Source organism: Pleurodeles waltl, chromosome 7 (assembly GCF_031143425.1).
Source record: "Pleurodeles waltl isolate 20211129_DDA chromosome 7, aPleWal1.hap1.20221129, whole genome shotgun sequence".
Classification (NCBI taxonomy): Eukaryota; Metazoa; Chordata; class Amphibia; order Caudata; family Salamandridae; genus Pleurodeles; species Pleurodeles waltl.
The window spans coordinates 798,226,600-798,249,768 of NC_090446.1; the positions used below are offsets into that span (position 1 = coordinate 798,226,600).

The window sequence follows — 23,169 nt, forward strand, 5'->3', positions numbered from 1 at the left end:
TTGAAATAGCTCAGAATTGCAGGATGTGTTTTAGCTATTCTTTCTCTAGCAACACTTGTATCAATTTTGAGTAGTATCCGGGTGGTACTTCAGAATAAGATTTCACACCAGCATCCTGCTGCTTGTTCTAAAATTTAATCAGTACATAACGATGCTTAATGCTATAATGGAGCCACAGCATTTTTTCATACAGCTTTCAGGGGAGTAATGTGCTTATATGTTGATTTTTTTTTTTAAAAAGCCTAACATTGCTCTTGCATGTGCACAGCTTTTTATCACATGTGTGCCATGCACATTGGATCTCTCTGAATGTGTTTGATATCTGGATGGACATTTTTCCACTGTCTAATCATACTATAACCATAAAAGTGCAAATACATTGTGCAAGGCTAACAATAAAAACACATTTGATGGATAGTTCTTGATGTGTATGAGGCACGTAGACACCTGTGAGCCTCCTGCTGTGGATCATTGATTTTATGGCCATAAAAAAAGAGTATAAAAGTAATGTTTGGAACAGGCACTCACAACACCTAATACAAAACGATTGACAAGCTATATGTCCTCAAAGAATACGACCAGGGCATCCTTTCCAAAACTGGCACTAGTGGTGATATAAATCTGTATTTCTTATGCTGCTGTCTGTTTCCGATTGAGCAATTCTAAATCTGTTTTGAACTGCATAAGCAGTAAAAATTAACCACATTAACCATTGGTGGTGTGCCCTCTACCCAAGCGATATTTGCAAATGCCTACTGTGGTTCAAAAAAGAATCTACAGAAGTTTTCAGATGCATCAATACATAACACACATCAGTTTTTCTGCTCTACTCTGGTATGAAGACCACATCACAAGCTGGTTTGTCAAGAAACTCCTTATTTTCATTCACTTGTAAGTTAGAATCTTTAATAGATTCTTCTACATCTTCCATTTTGGCGATATCGTTTTCATCCAAAGTTTATTACTGCAGGTTTCTCTGCTGTTAAAGTCCTTATTAAAACTAGTGACATTGTGTACCACATCTTTAGAACCACTCTGCTAAGAGGCCTGTGCCACTGGCGTAGATGTCATGCTGGGGTAATATTTATCAATAGTGCTCACACAGTCTGTATTGGGCATCATTTTGGTCATGTAATTATTTCTCTCCAAAATGATGGTGGGCTTTGTTTCCTGTAGGAGCTCCAGGGTTTGGCGTTAGCTGTGTAGGGGTCTCTTTATATGTATTTGCTACACAAAAAGGGGGCAAACTCCTCTACGTCATATCCTGGTCACATATCATTTAGGGGTCAGGGTTTGCAGGTGAAATCACAACCCCAATTACATGAACTTCCACAGTCAGGGTTTGTAGGTGAAATCACAACCTGGATCACATGATCTTCTGGGGTCATGGTTCAAAGTTAACATTACAACCTCGGTCATATGATCTATGGGGGTCAGAGTTCGTAAGTGACATCACAGTCTAAGGCATGTGACCAGCCTGTGTCACCTGACCATGGTGACATCATGGTCACCAGTCATGTAACCCCCAGGTGATCACATGCCCCCCGGCAGTCATACACCCAACCATGCTCATGGGGCTTTTAAGCTGCATCACTTCTGGGGAACAATACCTGTCACATTTTGGTTTGATCAAAAGTGCCTTTCAATTCTACTCTTCCCCTTTCGATTTCTGCCACTCACACACATGCCACTACCTTTAGAAGCATTCATTATTTATTCATTAGATTAAATAATCCATAAATGGAATGTGGTGAGAGTAGCAGTCTGTTTGTTTGTGCTTGTTTGGACATGGATAAGTATTTATATTATTTATGTGTCTTTGTGTGCATATGGACTTGTATGTGTTGTGTGCATGTGGGCCTTTACGTTATGTAAGTGGTTGAATGTATATCCATATGCATGGTTTCTATAGTCTTGTTCTGTTGTCTTTGAATGCATATGTGCCTTTATGTAATTTGACTATGTGTGAATTTGCACATGCATGTTTTGCCAATGTATGTCTGTATCTATGTTGTCTCTGAGTACACATGTGTGTATAATTGACCAAATACATGTATCCATATGCTATAAAAGAGCAATACCAATGTTGAACATCATTGGATAGAAATAAACTGTTTGTATTGTTCCAGCTGGATGGGAAAGCTAAATGTCATACTGCCATTTTCAGTGCCCTCAATAAATTGTTTTAACTTTATACTCATACACGCGTATATTTTTAATTCATCTCCAAAATTTTTATATTATCCAAATCTTTGCATCAGAGAAGAAATTACAGAAAACAGCTTACTTTCATAAACTATCTGATGTGTCCTGTAGAAACTGCATAACAATAGTCTTGTTTACTGATCTCTACTAATATATTTATATTTTAGTAGCACTGGCAAACTCAAATGTTAAAATATATTAGCCAAAAACATTTCTAATGTTTCTAAGTTTTCTTGCAACTTCCATTGTAGTTTGTACTGCTTTGAAGCAGATTCATGTCAGATGGAACTTAATTATTTGTCAATTAACTTTTTTGTTGCTTTTGCCTCCACAAAGAACACACATATCTTCTTGTGAAAAACATTCACAAAAATACCCAAAATACTGTTGCCTAGAGCTCTTTTCTCTGCTTTAAACACAGATCACAAATTTGTAATAGTTCTGGTCTTGAACGTGCTTGGCAGGACTGTCAATGTCTAAGGCATTGTACCAAAATGCAGAACTCTTCAATATGAGACAGATACTATTGGACCTGGCCCTTTTTGCAAGGTCATCCCCAAACCTTTTGCCTCCTTCCTCCTATTTTATCAGACCAGTTTTTATTGGCTGTAGGACTCTAGGGGGCATATTAATACTCCGTCTGCGCCGAATGTGCGTCAAAATTTTTGACGCACATTCAGCGCAAACGTTGCCCCGTATTTAAACTTTGACGCCCGAGCCCACGGACGTCAAAGTTCCACCATGTGCGTAATTTTATGGATGTGGCAACCCGCCTTGTGTTAATAATATGCAAGGTAGGCGTTCCCGTCCAAAAAATGACTTAAACAGCCGTGCGTCGTATGTATGCTTTCGGGCAAAAATTACGCACGGCCGGGAGGAGGAGCTGGAAAATGACACACAGCCCAATTTGCGTAAAAAATGAACGCCTGGGTCAGGGCAGGCATTAAAATGGGGCAAACACACCTGTATTTAATCAGAACACACAGAAGCAACAGCAGAGCAGCAAAAGAAAGACATGGAGGTGATTCTTATCCAGCGTGCATGCAGACGCAGAGCCCAGCAGCAACAACAGCAGCTACAACAACACCAGCAGGGACCCCAAAGGCAGCGCAGAAGGGAGGAGAGAATATTCCGCCCCAGAACAACCCTTCATGGCCTCAGGGAACACAACATCATCCAGAGGTACAGGTTGAACTGGCAGGCCATTCAGCAGCTGCTGCGAAACATTGAACCGCAGTTGGCACCCACTTTGCTGACACCCCGCACCATCCCAACAGAAACCAAGCTGCTTGCCGTACTTCACATGCTGGCAAGTGGCTCTTTTCAAACAACTGGTGCCCTGGTTGCCGGAATTTCACAACCATCATTCTCTGCCTTTTTGACCAAAGTACTGGATGCCGTCATTGGACTTACACCCGACACATCTGCTTCTCTAACACACTGCAGAAGCAGCAGGAAACAAAACAGGAGTTCTACCTCATTAGTGGCTTCCCACATGTCCTTGGTGCAATCGACTGCACACATGTATGCCTTGTGCCACCTGCTGCAACTGAACACCTCTACCGCAACCGGAAGCACACACATTCCATCAATGTGCAGGCCATTGTCGATCACCAGGGATTGATCACCAACATCGTGGCTAAATATCCTGGGAGTGTCCATGACTCATTCATCTTCCGTCACTGCACCATCAATGAACACTTCCAGGATGGACGTTATGGCACTGGACTACTTGTTGGTAAGTACAAAAACCTACTTATATACACACTGCACAGCAACCCTCTAGGACACACAACACATACACCACAACAGCAACATGTGAACAGGAACACACTGAGGACGTGACATCGCTAGCCATGTTTCTTAGGTCTGCAGTGAACCTGTCACACATCTGAAATGAGTGTACAGTCTAATGTTAAGAGGTCAATGATCACAACTTGTGGAGTGGTTTGCCTAAATGTCACCTTGCAAAATGTAAGTGTCCCAATGACATTTACATTAATCCATTGCATAAGTCTAAAGGTATGGGATGTCCAGGGTACATTTATATGAACGTGTGAACAACACTGTCAATTTTAACCTGTGTATGGAACTGTCATCTCACCCCCAGTGAAGACACAGGGACACCTGTATCACTAGTCACAATGCTAGGGAGGGCACACTGTACTGCAAATCCCAAAACATAGTGCTGACAAATGGTCAGCAGACAAACACTTGTTCAGCCAAGGAAACAACACAATGCAGATGGTACATCCTACAAGCCTAGGATGCAACATTATAACACAAAGGAGTCACAGACAACACAAGACAACTACTGCCATGAAAGGTGATTTCAATGGGGATAGCTACATCAACATGATCCCATTCATTTTCTCTTGCAGCTGATCAGGGGTATGGCATCCAGCCATGGATAATGACACCTATTGCCAGCCCGAGTACTGCAGCAGAGCATGCCTACAACGACGCACATAGGAGGATACGCACCATAGTCGAGAGGACCTTCGGCATCCTCAAGTCAAGGTTCCGGTGCCTCAACATAACTGGTGGTAGCCTCCTATATTCCCCGGAGATGGTCTGTAAGATCATCCTAACATGTGCAATATTGCACAACATTTGCATCAAAAGGAACATTCCCCTCCTGGAACCGGAGCCACACATGCCTGAAGAGGAGGAAGAGGAGGATGCTGGCCTGCAACATGAGGGGGAACTACAGAACACAGCCGCTGGTATACGCAGACGGCAACATATCGTCAACAATTTCTTTTAAATATAATCTCCATCACCACTATAATGAACTAATTTAAATAAACACCTATAATAATCACCATATCATGGTCTGGCTAATAATTTTTGCACACCTTCATCTCTACTTATCAGAATGAGAGTGTTGCCTCATGGAGCATTGCTGATATACTGATTAGGGCACTGAAAATCCCAGAGCTAATGTGATGCGTAACATACAATGGTCACATACATACACACTGTAAATGACATATATCATGTACATTTCTTCTTTGAAGGCCAATAGCAGAGGACCACACCTATTTCACACATACATGTTGAAATCAAGGTCCAACGCAGCATATGGCAGACAACTAAGACACCATCACTCAATAAGGGGAAAACAAGCATAATACATGAGGCAGTCAATGTGCTTTTGCATCAGTAACAGGAATGTCTGACCAGACCCTTGACAGCATTAAGTCCAACTGCATCCAATATTTGCAAGGACTATCTGTGACCAGAGTCCCATAGAAGCAGAATATAGACAGCATAAGTGCCACTCAGATGAGCAGCATTGCGCACATGGCATTCCATGTACATGTCAGCCCATTTCCTAACTCCTGACACACCCATGCACCTGATCACAACCCGCCTGTCTGAAGAGGTCCCTGGAATACTAAGATGTGTACCCTGATATTCCCTCCTTTACACACACAGACTAACAATAGCAATCTAGTGTGCTACACCCTTTCCTATGGTATGCCATTGTCATAGAACATCTGACTGCATGGATGTCAGGTCAATTTATACACTGTCTTCTAGTTTCTAAGCCCTGTTAGCACCTGTAGATTGCTTCCCATGTGAAAAACTATGTTGGCCCTTAGAATGCAAATCTCACCTACAGGACTTGTGAGAAACAGATGCAGCCCACACCTGTGATCACCTCCAAGCACACCACTCATTTCAACAAGCACTGCCCCTGCTGATGCCTGGAACAACATAGGAGTTGCCATTATGTCAAATACACTGTTAAGCATTGATACTAAATAAGCCGTGTAACACAGCCCTTGGGTTCATTTGTCACCTTCAAAAACACATGACATACACAGTTTGACATGTCAACTGTCTAGTTCGTCCTCCAAACAGTCTGAGTCAGACCACTGATTATGTAACTTGTCAAATTGCTGGATCCTGAATCACCCTGCATTCTGTCAGCCTGACTGGCATCTGTCTGTGCGTCACACTAAAGTAACCCTGTATCTACATATGTACCACACTTGCATTAGCAAACCTTTCATTCATCAGGGGGTATTGGGCATGGGCTTCTTCAATGCATACCCAAATTCATTGTATAGCATAATTTGCCTTTTAACTGTACCATTTGAGTTAAATCCTCTGTGAAAAGCAAAATTCATGGCCCATCCCTTGCCTGGGTCTCATTTATGCATGAATGACAAAGTGTGACAGTGTCCCAGGGCCGTATGCAGGGATTGGGTACGGGGCCTTCAGCAGAACCAGCAACCTCTGATAATGTCCATGGAAAATCCACACGTCAGGACCCTGGCAGTTCACACACAGATTCACAGTGCTCACAACATATTGATGGGCCGTGTGTGGTTAATAGCTGTGAGAATAATCAGCACAGAGGCTATGATGTTCCCAGATGCAGTGGGAATTGCAGAGACTAACCTGTGTACAAATGTTGTAATGACACCTGCTGGAACATGACACCTGAGACATTACCTCACTCAGCACACCAAGGTTTCCCTGTTGACTGTCTCATTACACGTCTTTAGTGACAGGTGGGACCATCCCCATGTAGGTTCTCATGTCCTCATCCACTTTACTCACATTGATCAACCAAGGATACTCAGTAGATACAGGAATAGCTGCCACTGACTCATGATGAGTCCTGGACCGAACTGTGACAAATTACACCCCAAACAATATACATGATCATCATTGGACCACACACGTGAACAAGACACCTATGTGAAATTGATCACTGGAAATATGTGGACACATGCTGCATCATCTGCTGGTCCACCACAGCCACTTGAGAGTTGTGGCTCACTTCTATGACCTCAACTGTGGTGTCATCATACATTTGTGATTCACCTTTGTCTGTCTGGGCAAACAACATGGTACCCACTTCCTCAATGCATGTGTATGACTCACTGTGGGATTCACCAACTAGTGCCTAGGAAGCTGTTACCAAAACTCTAGGACATAGGATGTTGAAAATGTGGACCATTGACATGAACAAGTGTCTGCCATCTATCTAGTGTATGCTTTGTCGCATTTGGTGTCTACGTTACGCTAAATCTTGGAAGTCCACATTACGGATGTTGCTACATGTATGACTAACTCATGCCCTCTCTCAGTTCCACAATGACTTGCATCTAAGGATTGGACACATGGACGTCACATTCATACAAGCATATGTGCAATAATGCTTCATGTGATACACACACACTTGGTCAACAAATACATTAGTTGACAAAGCACACACTTTGAGCCAAAGGCATTTAGGTATTGTACATATGTGCGTCACATTGCTATCCTCTTCTTATGCCAAACATGCCCAATTTGTGCAACACATACATGTAGGCCATACTTATGACCACCTATTGCGTCAGCCAACTGTAAAAATACTGTGAAGGGAGTAGTGGATCATGGTCGGCTGCAATATGATGTCACACATGTGAACATACACCATCAACACCATAGTGGGTGCAATCAGCCTATCTCTGATGTGTCCCAAATGTAACATAACATTAAAACAGAAAAAATGCCCAAAACCAGTTAATGCACAGAAAGTTTGACGTTCCTAGCGTTATGCGTCATTTTTTGCCCACCAATACTGTATTTGTGTCATTTTTTTTGACGCACAGGAGTGAACCTAAGGCCGCATCCAGATATTTTTACAGGCCATGTACTATTATTTGGATGCAGGCTAATTTTCACTACTGTGCATTCCAAAAAAAATTACGCAAATACAGTATTGGTGGACAAAAAATGACACATAACGCGAAAAAGGGTGGACATTTCATACAAGAAGTGATGTAATAGGATATCCTGTTTACAGATCATGTACAGTGGGTGTACTTTCAATTTCACTTTGCAGTCTATGATTCTTCTAGACTGTGTGGCTGTGTAGAGAGTGGTGTCCTAAGATTTTGTGCTTTTATGTCCTGTGTGCTGTCTCTATTGTCAATTTGTGAAATAAATATTGTTGGTGTATACTGTCCTACTGTGTTTTGTGTACATTTGTCCATGTATCTAGTGTTTTTGTTGTTTGTGGGAGTCTGTTGTGGGTAGTGGTAGTTTGGGGATAGTTGTGCTCTTTTAGTGGTTAAGTTTACTTTTCTTCTGTATTTTGTACCCCTACTTTCCCCCTTTTCCCCTTTCTATTTCTTTACCCCTATTCCCTTTCACATTTTTAATATGTCTGGTAGGCCACGTCTTGGCAGGATGGGTGAAGAGGAGTTGGGGGGCTTCATCTGGCTTGTGTGCCATTTCTTGCCACTGATGACTGAGGCAGCGGGCAGAGTGATACAGGGGTATCACACAGAGGCGCGCAGAATCCGGTGGGGAAAGGTGCTGCATCACCTGCAGCATGTGTATGCCAGCCAGAGGAGTGACCACCAGCTGAAGCACCGGTGGGCTGACCTCATCACCAGGGAGCAGGATCTCTTGGACCACCTGGGAATCATGATTGGTGGCCCTGTTGGTGAGTACTAATCATGTAAATGTGCACGATTAAATGCTCTGTAGTGACATCAGATGATTTGTACTATGTCTGCCAGCTAACTTGCTGACTGTGTGTAATGCTGGGGAAACATACAGGGATAATTGATGCACTATGGTAAGGATCACAATTGCTAGCTGTCAGGTAGCACGTGCTCAGCAAACGTACAGGATACTTTTCCATGAAGTAAATTGGTGCTGCCTTTGTGTCAGACAATCAAACAAAATAGGAGCCAATCATGTCTATATAGGGCACTTTTGCCAGAGACGTAAAGATGTACCAACATATTGGCTAACCTTGTTGACGCTATAGCTAGACTGACTTTAGAATCACTACGTGATGCAGAAAATGAGTGCTGGCTTCACGTCAATTGATTATAGCAAAGTGGCTCAGACATATGTCTCATGTGTGTCTGGTGAGTGTGGAAGGAAAGCATTCACGGAAGTACTATAAATGTTTGGGATTATTGTGGTCCTTTATCTTTTTGGATACATGTCAGATCTGGATTTGAAAACATTGTGAAAAGGTGTAAACTGCCCTCAGCTAACATCTTAGAATGTTTGTTGGAGTTAGTTGTGCCACATTCCAAATATGGATGGCAGTCCAAAGGTATGCACATGGGTTCACATCTCCATGGTTGGTGCAAATCACCATAGCTGGGCCACATCAATTGAATAAAATGTAACAACAGGAGGGCTTACAAAAGTCCCTGCCCCTCCCTCTGTACATTGTACCTATGTGTCATAAATGTGTCATGGCCACATAGCATGTTTGACTGGTAATGCAGTCCTCAAGTAACCAGGCTTTGGATGTCTCTCTTGGATGCACATGATGAGACGATTACACTCCATATTTTTTTCTGGTCACCAATGACGGGGCATGTTTGCCACCACATGATAGTTAGGGCCAATGTATGTGTGCAGATATGTGTTTATCTGTCACAGGAGACTCATGCTATGTACAAGTTGGCCGTGATATATCAGATGCAGTATCATCATGTCTGAATGGCTGCCATTTCCTTATTCAGCCTACATATTGTATGTGTTTATGAAATTGTTGCTCTGTGCACAGATTTTGAGCACATTTCTTCCTTCCATGCCTTACAGGTGGACCGGCACCCTACACTGTGGGAGAGGTGGCGACATTTGAGGACCCCGACCACTCCAGTAAGTGTTGATATGTCTGTTATGTGTTGTGTTTGCTGGTTATTGACTCGTGTGTGTTGAACGCATAGCAAGGTGAGATGCGTTGGGCAATCATTTCTCTTGTGCCATGAGTGGGATTTCAGTTTCTCAAATGTTTTGAGTTGGCCAATGCGTATCCAATGGTATTATCTAGGGATTGTAGGCCATTCTTGTATGCCGCACAGTGAGTACTGGGATGAGTCATGTGGATGACACTTGTATCAACAAGAGTCGCACTGGAAGTCAGCTCCGATTTAGTCAGCCTGTCAGACCCACATTCTCCACGATTGGTACAGCAAATTGCTTTCCAATAGACTTCTGCTTCCCTATTTACCAAGGTACTTATGAAACTGTAGGTAGAACCTCCTAGCAGCACGTACTTCCACATGTCGTGCTACAAGTATGTGGAACTTGAGTGCAATGGCCTAGGTGTGCATGCTAATCATGATCATGGGTGTTCTTGCAACTCTGTGTCTGATGTAAGTCAGGCCTTACTGGAAGTATATGTTGTGTACCAAGTTCTGCATTTTCTGACATGTGTGGCCCTATGATTGGTCTAGGGTTTGCTGGCTCCTCATTGTTGATAGACCTTACCTGTGGTGTGTGTGTAGAGCCAAACACGTGTGGAGTTTTCTATACACTCCTCGGTGTACATGTTGTTGGAAATTGATAGTTGTTTATCCAGCCCCCCACCCTCAAGCACAGGCATGGGTTTGTGAATGGGGTACCTAGTACTGATGCTACCAGTATGTTTCACATACATGTGAATAAGTGACTGTTTGGTAGTAACCTAGAATACACACTCAGGTTTGGCACTTGGTACTATACTGGCAGCTTACAACTTGCAGACCATGTGGCTTTAGTTTTGCATTCTGTACACTGACACTTGTAGCCCAGGTCTTGGCGGAGGATATGCAGCATGATTGTTAGCTGATAACTGGCAGCACTCGGATAACAACCGGCTTTGACTTACCATCTATCTTGTAGGTTATGGATGTGCTATGTGTGATGTGACCTTTGTAGACTGGCCTGCCATGTACTTCCTCAGGGACATTCAATGATCTGTATTGTGATATGAGCTGTTACAAGTACAGTAGATGTATTGTCTGATTTACTTCTTGTGCCATTTCACACAATGCAGTTACTAATTTAGAATATTTGCATTTGTCTTCACAGCTGCAAACATGACTCCAGACCAGGTCCGTGAATTCCAGCGCCGGGCCATGAGATACCAGCACATCCTGCTGTTGGAGTCGGGGTTCAGGAGGATGGCCCGTCGATATCGCCATGAACAGGCCTCCGGGGCATGGAGGGCCTTCCCACAGGGTGGCCCTACTTTGCCCACCACAGCCACCACCAGCACAACCACCACTTCAAGACAGGTGGCCCCACCCACAGCTGGGACTGTTATGCCTACATCTGCTGGACTTCCAGGCCCCAGCATTGGTATAGGTGAAGGACAGCCCACTGGCCTTGGCTACACACACACACAGACCTCCTCCACTGGTACCCAGACTGCCCCAGCTCCATCTGTTGACCCTGCAGCCTTCTACAACATGGAACGGAAGATGGACTGTGTGCTGCGCAAGTTAAGCCACCTGAGCCGGGATGTGCGCCACATTAACCGGCGTGTGAAGTCGATCAAGAGAACCCTCTGCAGGGCCAACCTCTAGACAGTTTTTTATATGAACATGATTCCGTCCCCTCCCTCCTCTTTCCTTGTTCTTATAGTTAGTGGGCTTAGGGGGCTTAGTGTTAGGTTAGTATAGGCTGTTAGTTTAGTTAGTGTTAGTGGGTGGGGGGGTCCTCATTCTTTCTATTTTTACTTATTAAGTGTGTGGGTGGGTTGTCTATGTTGGGGTTCTTGTGTGTTTAATTAAAAAAATACATTAAAAAAACAATTACAAAAAAATATATATTTGTTTGGGATAGTATAGTATGTGTTTAGGTTAGTATGTGTTGTCCTCCATGTGTCCCATCTCATAAGGGGGTGGGGGTGGATATTTAGGACATTTCGTTACATGTGATAAGTAAGTGTAGCTTAGGTTAGTTAGGGACAGTTGTGGGTAATGAGTAATCAGGGTAGATTAGGGTAGGTACGATTTTTCCCTCAGTTTCCTCTTCTGTGATTAGCATTTAATAAATATTTGGCTAACCCTTAACAGTATGTGTTAAATGGTACTTGATCCTGGGTTTGGAATCAGTGTACATGAACTTTGTACTATTACATTTGTGTCCTATGCTACAAACAAATCCCAACTGAGCTGTACGATTGGCAGCTAGCCCAGAGCTACCTTGCAAAGTGTCCACCCTTCGTTGCAACCACCAATCACAGTTAATATGGATGACAACGTGTTTCTGTTGATAAGTGTGTTTTCTACGTCACAAACAGTGCTTCCAGACTTGGTATTGGGGGAACAGTTTTAGGTCTGACTGCAGTGTGATGATCAAGGACACCCTTATAAGAGGAGTTCTCGTAGGCACTCTTGTATTCTTGTCTTCATGACTCTCATACGTAATTTGTGACACAGTTCAGCATGATTACCTAATTGGATGTAAACTCAGACACCTTCATTTATGCAGTTTTTGTACTGTTTGCTTAGATTAGTGTGCACTGTTACATGTGTTAGTATTGCATGGTGACAACATTTTGTGGCCACTATTTGATGACTTAGATATACCCTTGAGGAAGCATTTTTCTGTCCAATACAGCATGATGGTGTATGGTTTCTCACTTCATCAGATATGTCCCTCAGGATGCAGAGTATGATGCAATCATGGGCACTGTGCAGATTTATCTGACTACATTGTATCAGGACAGTTGTATTGACAGGCTATGTAATTTGACAGTAGGCACATTTCAGTTATCTACTGCACAGTTGATATGTCACATTACCCAGAGACAGATTTCTTGTGTAAGTGCTATTTATTGAAAAGTGCTGTAGTGCTATCTGTACATTGTCCACGATTGTGAGTCCATTATAGTGACATCTTACATTGTGATCGTACACAAGGGGTTACAGAAATGCTTTTGACATGCTGGGGTTGATGTTTCAGACAGTGCAGAGGGACAGGATTTGCCATTGAGTAGGAGAGAGACAATTACTGGGCAGGCTGACAAGATATACAGTGGTAAGCAGAACAGTCATTAAGTAGAGTTGTTGCAAGACTGGCATGTTACAAAGCGCAGGACCTTGGTAATAGTTGACCATGTGGCAGGGACTAGTGCTTCCGGGTACTTTTCCTTGTGAATGTGATCTGTTCCATGTCTTCTTTTTCTGATGTTTGTGTTGCCTCCTCTATTCTTGGTGGTGGTGGTTGTGAAGGGGCAACACATACCTCAGTGTTAGAAGACGTGGAGTCAGACATCCCGGTCGCTGCTACCTGTGAAGGTCTTAAGGGCAGTACTGCAGCAAGGAGGATCTGCTGGTTTTGGAGAATGGCAGCCACATCACGATGGTAGGCAGCCAGGTCGGCACTGAGGGGTTCAATGTTGCATTCGTGCATGCGTTGACAGGATTGCTGTTGTAGGTGTTGGGTCAACTGTATTACAGCTGTGCTGATTTCCTTCTGGGTTTTTTGCTGTTCCTGCAAGATAGATGTTAGGGCTTGCATAGCTGCTGCCTGATCTGCAGATGACATCATGCACGAACACACCCCCTCAAGGCTGGCTGCCATAGTTTTCATGCCCACCCGCATCTCCTTGGCCAGCTCCCGCTGTACTCCAACTACAGTTCTCTCAAAGCTGGTGCCTGTGTCGTCTGAGTCCTCAGCTGTATTGGAGCTGGCAGGTCTTACAATTGGGGTGGTGGGTGGATCCTCTGCGATGGCTGCTTGTTATGTGCTCCTCCTTGTGACTGAAGGTGGGGTCTGGAGGGTTTTAAGGACCTTTTGGATAGTCTCCTGGGGAATGTTTATCGGCTCGTCATCCATGTCATCAGGGTAATCTGGGACAGGCATATCCGCAGGAGATCCATCTTTCTCTGCAATGAAACAGGGTACAATTAGTGTGTCTGTGTTGTGGCATGAGTGATGTGACATGCCTGCCTTGTGATGAATTCACATTGTGATCTTGTTTAGTGTTCATTGCTCCAGTCCTTCAGATGGGCATTCTCCCAGGCCTATGGCCCACCTGCATGTCACATGTATGTTATTGAGTTATTAGACTTGTCGGCATCATCTCTTCTAGGTGTTGGTTTTGGCCAAATCGAGAATCAACACCTTCTTGTCTACTCAAGCCTCCGTCTACATCCATTCTCATGGCTGTGGGTGCTCTGATGGCACTGGCAGCACACTTAACAATCTGGACCTGCCCCACTCTCTGATCTTTCACATCCACTTAAATGTATTTGACATGTGGCATATCCTATGCATAGCAATGTTATGACACGATATGGATGTTGGCATTGGTAATATGTACTGCTGATGTTGGGGAATGTGTGGTACATTGGATTGACCTGATTGTCGTATCAGTGTCCTATTTCCTCCTCTGACTGTGCAGGTGTATTTCAGTGACCAGTTACATGTGCCCCCCCCCTCAATGCTGTTTTCTGAGCAGTATGACATTTGGGATGTTACTTCAAAGGCACATTTGGGTTTATAAACTGGGTCCCTGACCCTACCAACTAAGCCACTTCTTGACAAGACACCTCCTGGGAAAGAAATTCTGAACCAGAACCTTGAACCTGCCAAGATAAGCTGCCTGGCTGCCCAAAGGACTCACCTGGACTGCTTTGCTGTAAAGGACTGCTGCCTTGCTGTTGCCCTGCCGCCTTGCTGGCCTCTGGCTCTGCTGAGAAGTGCTCTCCAAGTGCTTGGATTGAGTTTGCCTCCTGTTGTTGAAGTCTCAGGGCCAAAAAGACTTCACTTTCTGCAAAGAAATCCTTGTGTGCTGAAAATTCAATGCCCAGCCTGCTGGAAACCACACACAGCCTGCACCGCAACAAGAAATTGCAGCACAGCCAAGCCAGAATGACGCAGCCCAACTTTCAGAGTGAAGATCGACGCAGCGCCTGCGTTGCAACCATAAATTTGCAACACAGTCCATTGGATCGACGCAGAGCCGAGCCAGAACGATGCCGCATGACTTCTTGGACAGAGAATCGACACGGCACCTGCCATGCACCTGAAAATCCAACGCATCGTGCTACTGGAACGACACAAGCCTGTGACTTCACCCCCGCACGCCCAGGATTCCCATGCTGCGTCCCTGGGTGCAACGAAGATCCCCACACCTCAGTGAGGAATCTGGACCTCACGCCAAAGAAACAACACAAGTCCTGTGTTCCGGGAAAAGAAACAATGCATCATCTGTGGGCGCCGGAAAATCTGATGCATGCCATCTCTTTTTCCCCAGAACCTCCTCCTCTGTGATCCTCGGGAGTGTAATCTTTTGACACACACCTGGTACTTTGAAAAACCAAGCATTAATTGTCTGTTTCTTATCCAAAGACTATTTTACAACTCTTGAAATTCATATTTCAACTTGTACTTATTGCAAATCTTGATTGTTTTGACCTCAATCTAATCAGATAAATATTACATATTTTTCTAAACCTGTCTAGTGTATTTTTATGGGGTTTATACTGTGTTATTGCATGATTTATTGCACAAATACTTTACACATTGACTTTTAGGTTAAGCCTGACTGCTCAGTACCAAGCTACCAGAGGGTGGGCACAGGATAATTTGGATTGTGTGTGACTTACCCTGACTAAAGTGAGGGTCCTTGCTTGGACAGGGGGTAACCTGAGACCCCAAAGACACCATTTCTACAACTGTGAAATTTGACAGATTGTCAAAATGGAGGCAAGCTATTGAGTATAAATGTGAAGAATTACTCATTTGATTAGCAAGTCAACATACAAAATGATCTGGTCTCTAAAGTGAAACAGTGCAGCAAGCAGAGAATAAGAGTTATAAGATAAAATTTTCTTTCTCTAATTATCAAGTCTGGATGTGGAGCGTTTATAGACTCGTAAGTTGTTATGAAGGACCAATGTCTTTCCATAATAGGGTCCTGATAATATAAGGCCTCTGCCATTTTATATAATCAAAACTGTGAAGGCCAAGATATTTGATTTCACCCCACGTAATTAATTTAGAATGCAGAAGGCAATCTTTGCCTTCCAGCCACTTCATAGTACTCATAAGAGGAGGTAGTTGTGTTTGAGAACGACCCTGATGTGATCCCTGCCTTGTCATTTGTTAATCACTGACTATAAATGCTAAATTTATATGCAATGGAAATGTTGTATAGTGACAGAGCAGCATTTTTAGCTCACTATGTTTGCTCAAGTGCGGGGAATTCCAGTAGGACAGGTGATGGTAATTTTACTTAAGATAATCGCTCTTTTGACAGATCACTGCTGCTTTCCAATTTAGCTTCCACCTGGGTCATTCTAGTGATTGATATGAATTAGCAGCGATGGTTTCCAAGTCTATCAGACTGTGACATCGAGTTTTCGGCAGGGAGTCCATGCTTTGCTATTTAGGCCAATCTCATTATAGACCAAAAACGTCTGCAAGCTGCAGGAGATCACAGCCAGTCCCTCCCCAATGCACCGAAAGACTTACAGGAAGGCAATTCATCACAGGAAGAACGGGTCTCCTTTGTTTTGTGCTTCTCACTGCCTGTGATACTGTCAGTGGAAGCTTATTCAAGCCTGATTAAATTTATAAACACAGAAAGCGGGAACAAGGGCATGTAAATAAAGTAATTGCACTTCACAAGGAAATCAATATTTTGAGAGATTCAGATGGATTTTGGTATTTAAATGTGTTGGTTGGACAAAGTGGATGATTGAATTAGATAATAAACTATTACATAGTTGCATGGTTGCTAATAACATCTCGGAGAAGAAAAGATTTTCTCCTCCTAGCTTTGATTTTTCTATATGTGTGATTAATGGAGCCATGGAAGGAGGGAAAGATATGGATAATACTGTCTTTGCAACGTCATCTCCCTAAAAAGGGAACCTTGTCATCCAATACCCCAGCTGAAAGTATATCTACAGGTGTCTTCAACATCCATGTAAGAGTTGTGAGATGTCTCCAGAATCACTATCTGTAACTCCTGACATAGCACAGCAATCTTATCACTGTAAAGAAAGGTACAGCACAATAGAAGTAGAACACAGTTCAATGACGAACTATACTGAACCTTCAGGACACTCAGAATGTGAGAAGAACCTTGTCCTTTTTGAATGACCTCACAGTAGTAGGAAGGGATACCTTTAATCACCATATTAAAAATGACAGTTATCCCGCCCCGGATATGACGTCATATCCGGTGGCTGGGACTTCCGTTGTCCCTGAAAGCCCTCCCCGGAAGTGACATGTGTGCATGGGGGTGTCAATTGGGATGGGCCCTCATGGTGTCACGTGTTAGCCCTGTGTCTGGGTCCTAGCCCCTGGGTTTTGGCCTATGAGATATGTAAAAAGTATGACTTAGTGATGTGCACGTGGTTTCAGAGCTGGAGAGGGACAGGTCTGGACATGTCAGACATTCATGCCCAAGTGACTGTTAGGGTGCCTCTGCATAGGGCTGCAAAGTGGGCGGTCTGGTCAAACCTCCACACTGTTGGCTAATCCAAAAAAGTGGGAATGGTCAAATGCTGCTTTTGTTAGAGCCAGCCTATCAATTTAGAGAGGTAAATCTAAAACAGATGTGTGCCTACAGCCTTTCCCAGGGACACAGTGGGGTCTAAATTGGAAACTGGCCCAGTAATTAAAAGTTTGAAACACAACAGAGGATGATGGGCATGGCTAATCTAAAACAGATGTGGGTCTACATTCTTTCCCAGGGACACAGTGGTGTCTAAATTAAAAACTGACCCAGTAATTAAAAGTTTGAAACACAACAGAGGTTGTTGTGGCATGGCTAATCTAAAACAGAGATGGGCCTACATTCTTTCCAGGGGTGACAGAGGTGGGGGTAAATTAGAAACTGACCCGGTAATTAAAAGTTTGAAACACAACAGAGGTTGAGGGGCATGGCTAATCTAAAACAGAGATGGGCCTACATTCTTTCCAGGGGTGACAGAGGTGGGGTTAAATTAGAAACTGACCCGGTAATTAAAAGTTTGAAACACAACAGAGGTTGAGGGGCATGGCTAATCTAAAACAGAGATGGGCCTACATTCTTTCCAGGGGTGACAGAGGTGGGGTTAAATTAGAAACTGACACGGTAATTAAAAGTTTGAAACACAACAGAGGTTGAGGGGCATGGCTAATCTAAAACAGAGATGGGCCTACATTCTTTCCAGGGGTGACAGAGGTGGGGTTAAATTAGAAACTGACCCTGTAATTAAAAGTTTGAAACACAACAGAGGTTGTTGTGGCATGGCTAATCTAAAACAGAGATGGGCTTACATTCTTTCCAGGGGTGACAGAGGTGGGGTTAAATTAGAAAACAGACCCAGTAATTAAAAGTTGAAACACAACAAAGGCCAGCTATTGCTAACCTATAACAGATGTCTATTTCCAGGTCCCACCAAACATAGAGCACAGGCATAATTACCCCAGTGAGCATGGTATAAGAGCCCCCCACCTTCACAGACCTCTTTTTTCTGAACTACATACTGACAGTTGTGGCAAGCAGGGCTGTATCAGGACATCATGGTTGGAAACATGAAGAGCAGAGCTCAGACTGGTGATGCTGAACATCTTCTACTTAAGGTCTGTAACAGTGTGGTGTGTGTATGTGTTTTACTAAAGTTTAACAATGACATTAGCACCAACCTGTTTAACTATACATAGATATGTAAAATGTCTGCTTTTAAAAAAATAAATAAAAAACAAATACAAATTTAAAAGCTATTAGTGTATTTTTGAGATACTGTAATTACTTTATGGGTTGGCTTTGTTTAATTGGTACTTGTAGGGGCTTGTGCTATGTATTTGTAGGTATTTTTGCGGGGCGCACTTATTTTGGGGATTGTGTTGGTACTGCTTGATTTGTACATGCTAGTTCTGGGTTTGTGTATCTGTAGGTATTTTTTAAAGTCTGCACTTGTTTTATGGGTCGGGCTGTTTAATTGGTACTTGTGGGGGTTATGTGCTATGCATAGGCATGTATTTCAGCGCGAGCGCACTTGCGGTGTGGGGTGTATTGGGACGGCTTAATATGTACATGGTGGTTCTGGGGCTATGTATGGACATGTATTTTTGAGGGTATGCACTTATTTTGGGGGCTGATGGCCATGCTTAATTTGTACTTATGGGTTCTGGGGTTATGCATTTGTATGTAGTTTTGAAGGGCTGCACTTGTTTTGTGGAGTGGTGCCATGGCTTAAATTGTACTCGATGTTTCAGGGGTTGTGTATGGGCGTGTATTTTTGGGGGTCTGCACTTATTTTGGGGGCGACGGGCCATGCTTAATTAGTACATGTGGGGTCTTGTGTTATGTCAGGGCCGGTATTTTTGTGGGGTTGCGCTTATTTTGATGGCTGTATGGTGGGCTTATTGTGTACGTCATGGTTCAGGGGTTGTGTAGCTAATGGTATTAGTGGTGGGGCTGTATTTAATTTGTACAGGAAATGTTATGGGGCTCTTTAGGTATTTTTTTTAATGTGTATTTTATGGTATGGGCCAGTATTATATGGCCGCAATAGTGTGTTTAAGTGGTGAGCTTTTGGGGGTGGCATAGTTGTTAATTTTAGAGCTCAGCGCAATGAGTTCCGGGGTGCAGAGCTCTAAAATTAATAACTATGCTCCAAGGGGTCAACCATAGCTCTGGGGTGCCCATGCTATGAACTTTTCAGCGCGGCTCTCTTGAGAGCCGCGCCAAAATGTTCATAGCAAGGGCCCCCCAGAGCAGGCCTGAGCTCTGGGGCCCTTGTGATTAACTTAGCAAAACTGCTCTCAGAGGCCACTAGGTCTCTGAAAGCTGCTTTGTTAAGTTAATCACTAGGTCCCCAGAGCCATACTGCGCTCTGGGGCCCGAGTAATTAACTCAGCAAAACTGCTCCCAGAGACCTCCAGGTCTCTGAAAGCAGCTTTATTGTGTTAATAACGCTGGTCCCCCAGAGCAGGCCTGAGCTCTGCGGCCCTTGTGATTAACTCAGCACAACTGCTCTCAGAGACCTGGATGTCTCTGGGATCAGTTTTGCTGAGTTAATCACTAGGGCCCCAGAGCCATACTGCGCTCTGGGGGCCCGCGTTATCAACTCAGCAAAACTGCTCCCAGAGACCTCCAGGTCTCTGAAAGCAGCTTTGTTGAGTTAATAACTCGGGTCCCCAGAGCCGGTCTGTGCTCTGGGGACGCGCGTTATTAACCTAGCAAAACTACTTTCAGAGACCTGCAGGTCTCTGAAAGCAGCTTTGTTGAGTTAATAACGCCGGTCCCCAGAGCCCAGGACGGCTTTGGGGACCCGCGTTATTAACTTAACAAAACTGCTCCCAGAGACCTGCAGGTCTCTGAAAGCAGCTGTGCTAGGTTAATAACGCGGGTCCCCAAAGCCGTCCTGGGCTCTGGGGACCCGCGTTATTAACTTAACAAAGCTGCTCCCAGAGACCTGGCTGTCTCTGAAAGCAGCTCTGGTTAAGTTAATAACGCGTGTCTCCAGAGGCTGTAAACGCCCGGAGACAGCGTTATCAAGTTAGGAGATCTCTTCTCGGAGGTCGCGCTGCCTCCGAGAAGAGATCTCCTAACTTGATAACGAGGTCTCCGAGCGTTTACAGCCTCGGAGACCTCTACCGGCATTTTTGTTTTTTTAAACGGGATTATTAACAACGCGGCTCTCAGAAGCCGCTGGGGAACACCCCCGCGGCTTCTGAGAGTCGCGTTGAAAGTTTAATTAGAGAGAATGCCGTGCGTGTTTCAGCGGGGCATTCTCTCTAATTAAACCTTCTGACTGGCTAACAGAGACCTCGGGGTGTTCCCTGGGGTCTCTGAGAGCCGATCGCTAGCCACCAAAGTGCGGCAATAGTTTAAAAATGTTTAGTAATGGCGCGTGGGCGCCATTACTAAGCATTTTGAAATGCATTTTTTTTTTTTTTTAAAAGAAGAAGGTTTAATGGCGCGTGGCCAAGGTCTGTGGGGCCCTGACCACGCGCGCTAGGGCCCTAAGGGCCCATACACATATATAAAATATTTTTTTTTTTAAATGAATAGCGTTTTGGGGGCCTTGGGATTGGGGCTCCCAGGGTACCTTAGGGCAGCATTTAAAAAAAAAAAAAATACATGAAAGTTTGGGTGGCCATGAGGGCCCTGAGCACCAGGCTCAGAGACCCCAGGTCTCCATAAGGCATGCTTTAAAAAAATAAAAAATAATAAAAATATATATATATATATATATATATATATATATATATGGCAAGTGTGACCAGGGGTTTAGGAGACCCTGAAGTCTAGAACATTTTAAAAATAGAAAATCACATAAATTAAAAAAAAAAAAAAAGCTGTTGAAATAAATAAAAAATAATAATGATTAAAAAATAACTATCCCTGGTAGGGGGCCTCAGACCCCTCAAGTACCCCACACCACTCACCGTAGTTCAGGATGGCATTGGATCTGATTTTGTTGCCTTGAAAAAACCCAGGACCTCACACATGTTGCATCCACATCCGGCCATTTTTTTTTTTTTTAAACAAAGACTGTGTGGTGTTGGAATTGGCTCAGCTAGGAGTTTAGACTGAGCTCCGCCCCCACACATGGTTCACAGCCTTGTTCAGCTAAGGTGAAAACCAGGCATGGCTCCTAGGATCCATTTTCCTGGCTATGTCTTATAGAGACAATCTTAGAGCTCGTATTATGCAAGAGCGCCACCATGTGGAATTTGTTTATTAAACCGTGTATAGTTTTTGAGAAAAGTTTTACAGTTGTCAATATGTATTTATACTTACAGAACATAGGGATTCAACAATTTGAATCTTGATATATATATGTATATATATATACATTTTTGTAATTATTATTATTATTTTTTTTTTTTTTTTCTCAAATTTAAAAAAATAAAATAAAAAAAATAAATAAAAATGTCAACACTCGGTGTGCTTTTATGAAGGGTTCTGCCCTAGAAGATGAATTGTGGGGTGCTTAAAGGTAAATCTGTCTCTCTTGTACACAGGACTGTCAAGAGTCTGGGGAACCCCATGTGCAAATGGAAACCGTGCAGCAAGGTGAGTTACAGGCCCTTGGTCGTTCTGAACGACGTTGTCAGGAATGTTATTTTTATTTTACTGCTAATGGGAACCCATGTGCTTGCATAGGTTATGATGCTGAACTCAGGTGTGCGCTTGCCTCTCTCCAACAAATCCTTCATGTTCAAGATGGGTCAAACACCTTGTCACAGGATAACGTTTCGGCAGGTAAATATTAGGGTTCTTTTTGTAACCCCCTCTGAAAACCTAACAAGCCCTACAATCAGACCTATATTTGGTCATCATAGTGAGTTCGTATAGTCTATGTATTATCTTGTATGTATAACATTATTTTTTATGTTTTTTATTCCGAGGGGTCCCTGTGGATGAAGCGATCCGGAATTTGGATGCAAAGCCTAAAAGCCAGCCCTGCAAAAGGAGGTCCCCTGGTTCTAAGGACGGCCCGCCCATTAAGAAGGGCCCCTCAAGCCGAAAAACCAAAGGTGATTTTTTAGAAAATGTAGAGTCTGATGTATACTGTCCTTAGTGTGTCTAAACGTCTTTCACACCCACCGGTATACCAGCTATAACTAACCCTAATATGTATTTTGCTATCTTTACATCCTAGAATCATCACCCCAGAGCTCCGGAGACGTCGGCCCTCAGCCTAAGCAGCGGATGTCGTCTTTAAAGGTCTGCACTGGGACTGCTCAAAACCCCACCGCGTCATCGGTACACGTGAACCAACCCGAACATCAAGACCCACCCTGCAACCTCTCAAGAGTTGTACCTGGACCATGATCGGTGGCTGTAAACGGCCCCACACCAACCGTCATAAAGGGAATGCCTAGTACAGCGAACACTTCTGCAACAGCTATCCCGGGGATGGGGCATGGACAAACGGACAGTATCAATCGTACAACACCAAACGCCCAACTGTTTGTACCGTGTGAGGTCTCTGGAGGGTCCCCAAAACAGTGCAGCAGTCCTAAAATAAATCGGTTGTCCTTAAAGAGTCGTAGGAAGAAGTTCCAGACCCCAGAGCTGCAATCTGGACCTTTAGACCTGTCTTTTAAAAATGTTGTTAAGGTACAACCGGCTCCCCCTAGGGCCCAGAGTTCTAATACCGGGGTGTCTGGCCACACCCCAACCCCTACAGGGTGTACAACTATCCCCTCTGTGTTATATGACCCCTCCTTGGAAAATGATCACCCTGCAGA

At 43.8% G+C, this 23,169-nt stretch overlaps 1 long non-coding RNA gene across 1 annotated transcript in view; it reads left to right on the forward strand.

The window, feature by feature from the left end:
* LOC138247324 (uncharacterized) overlaps positions 1-22,164 on the forward strand; it is a 96,297-nt gene extending 74,133 nt beyond the window's left edge. Inside the window, exons 2-3 of the long non-coding RNA XR_011194439.1 lie at positions 21,937-21,988; positions 22,079-22,164. This is a non-coding gene — a long non-coding RNA (uncharacterized lncRNA). The remainder of the gene's footprint in view (positions 1-21,936; positions 21,989-22,078) is intronic.
* Positions 22,165-23,169: the final 1,005 nt, after the last annotated feature.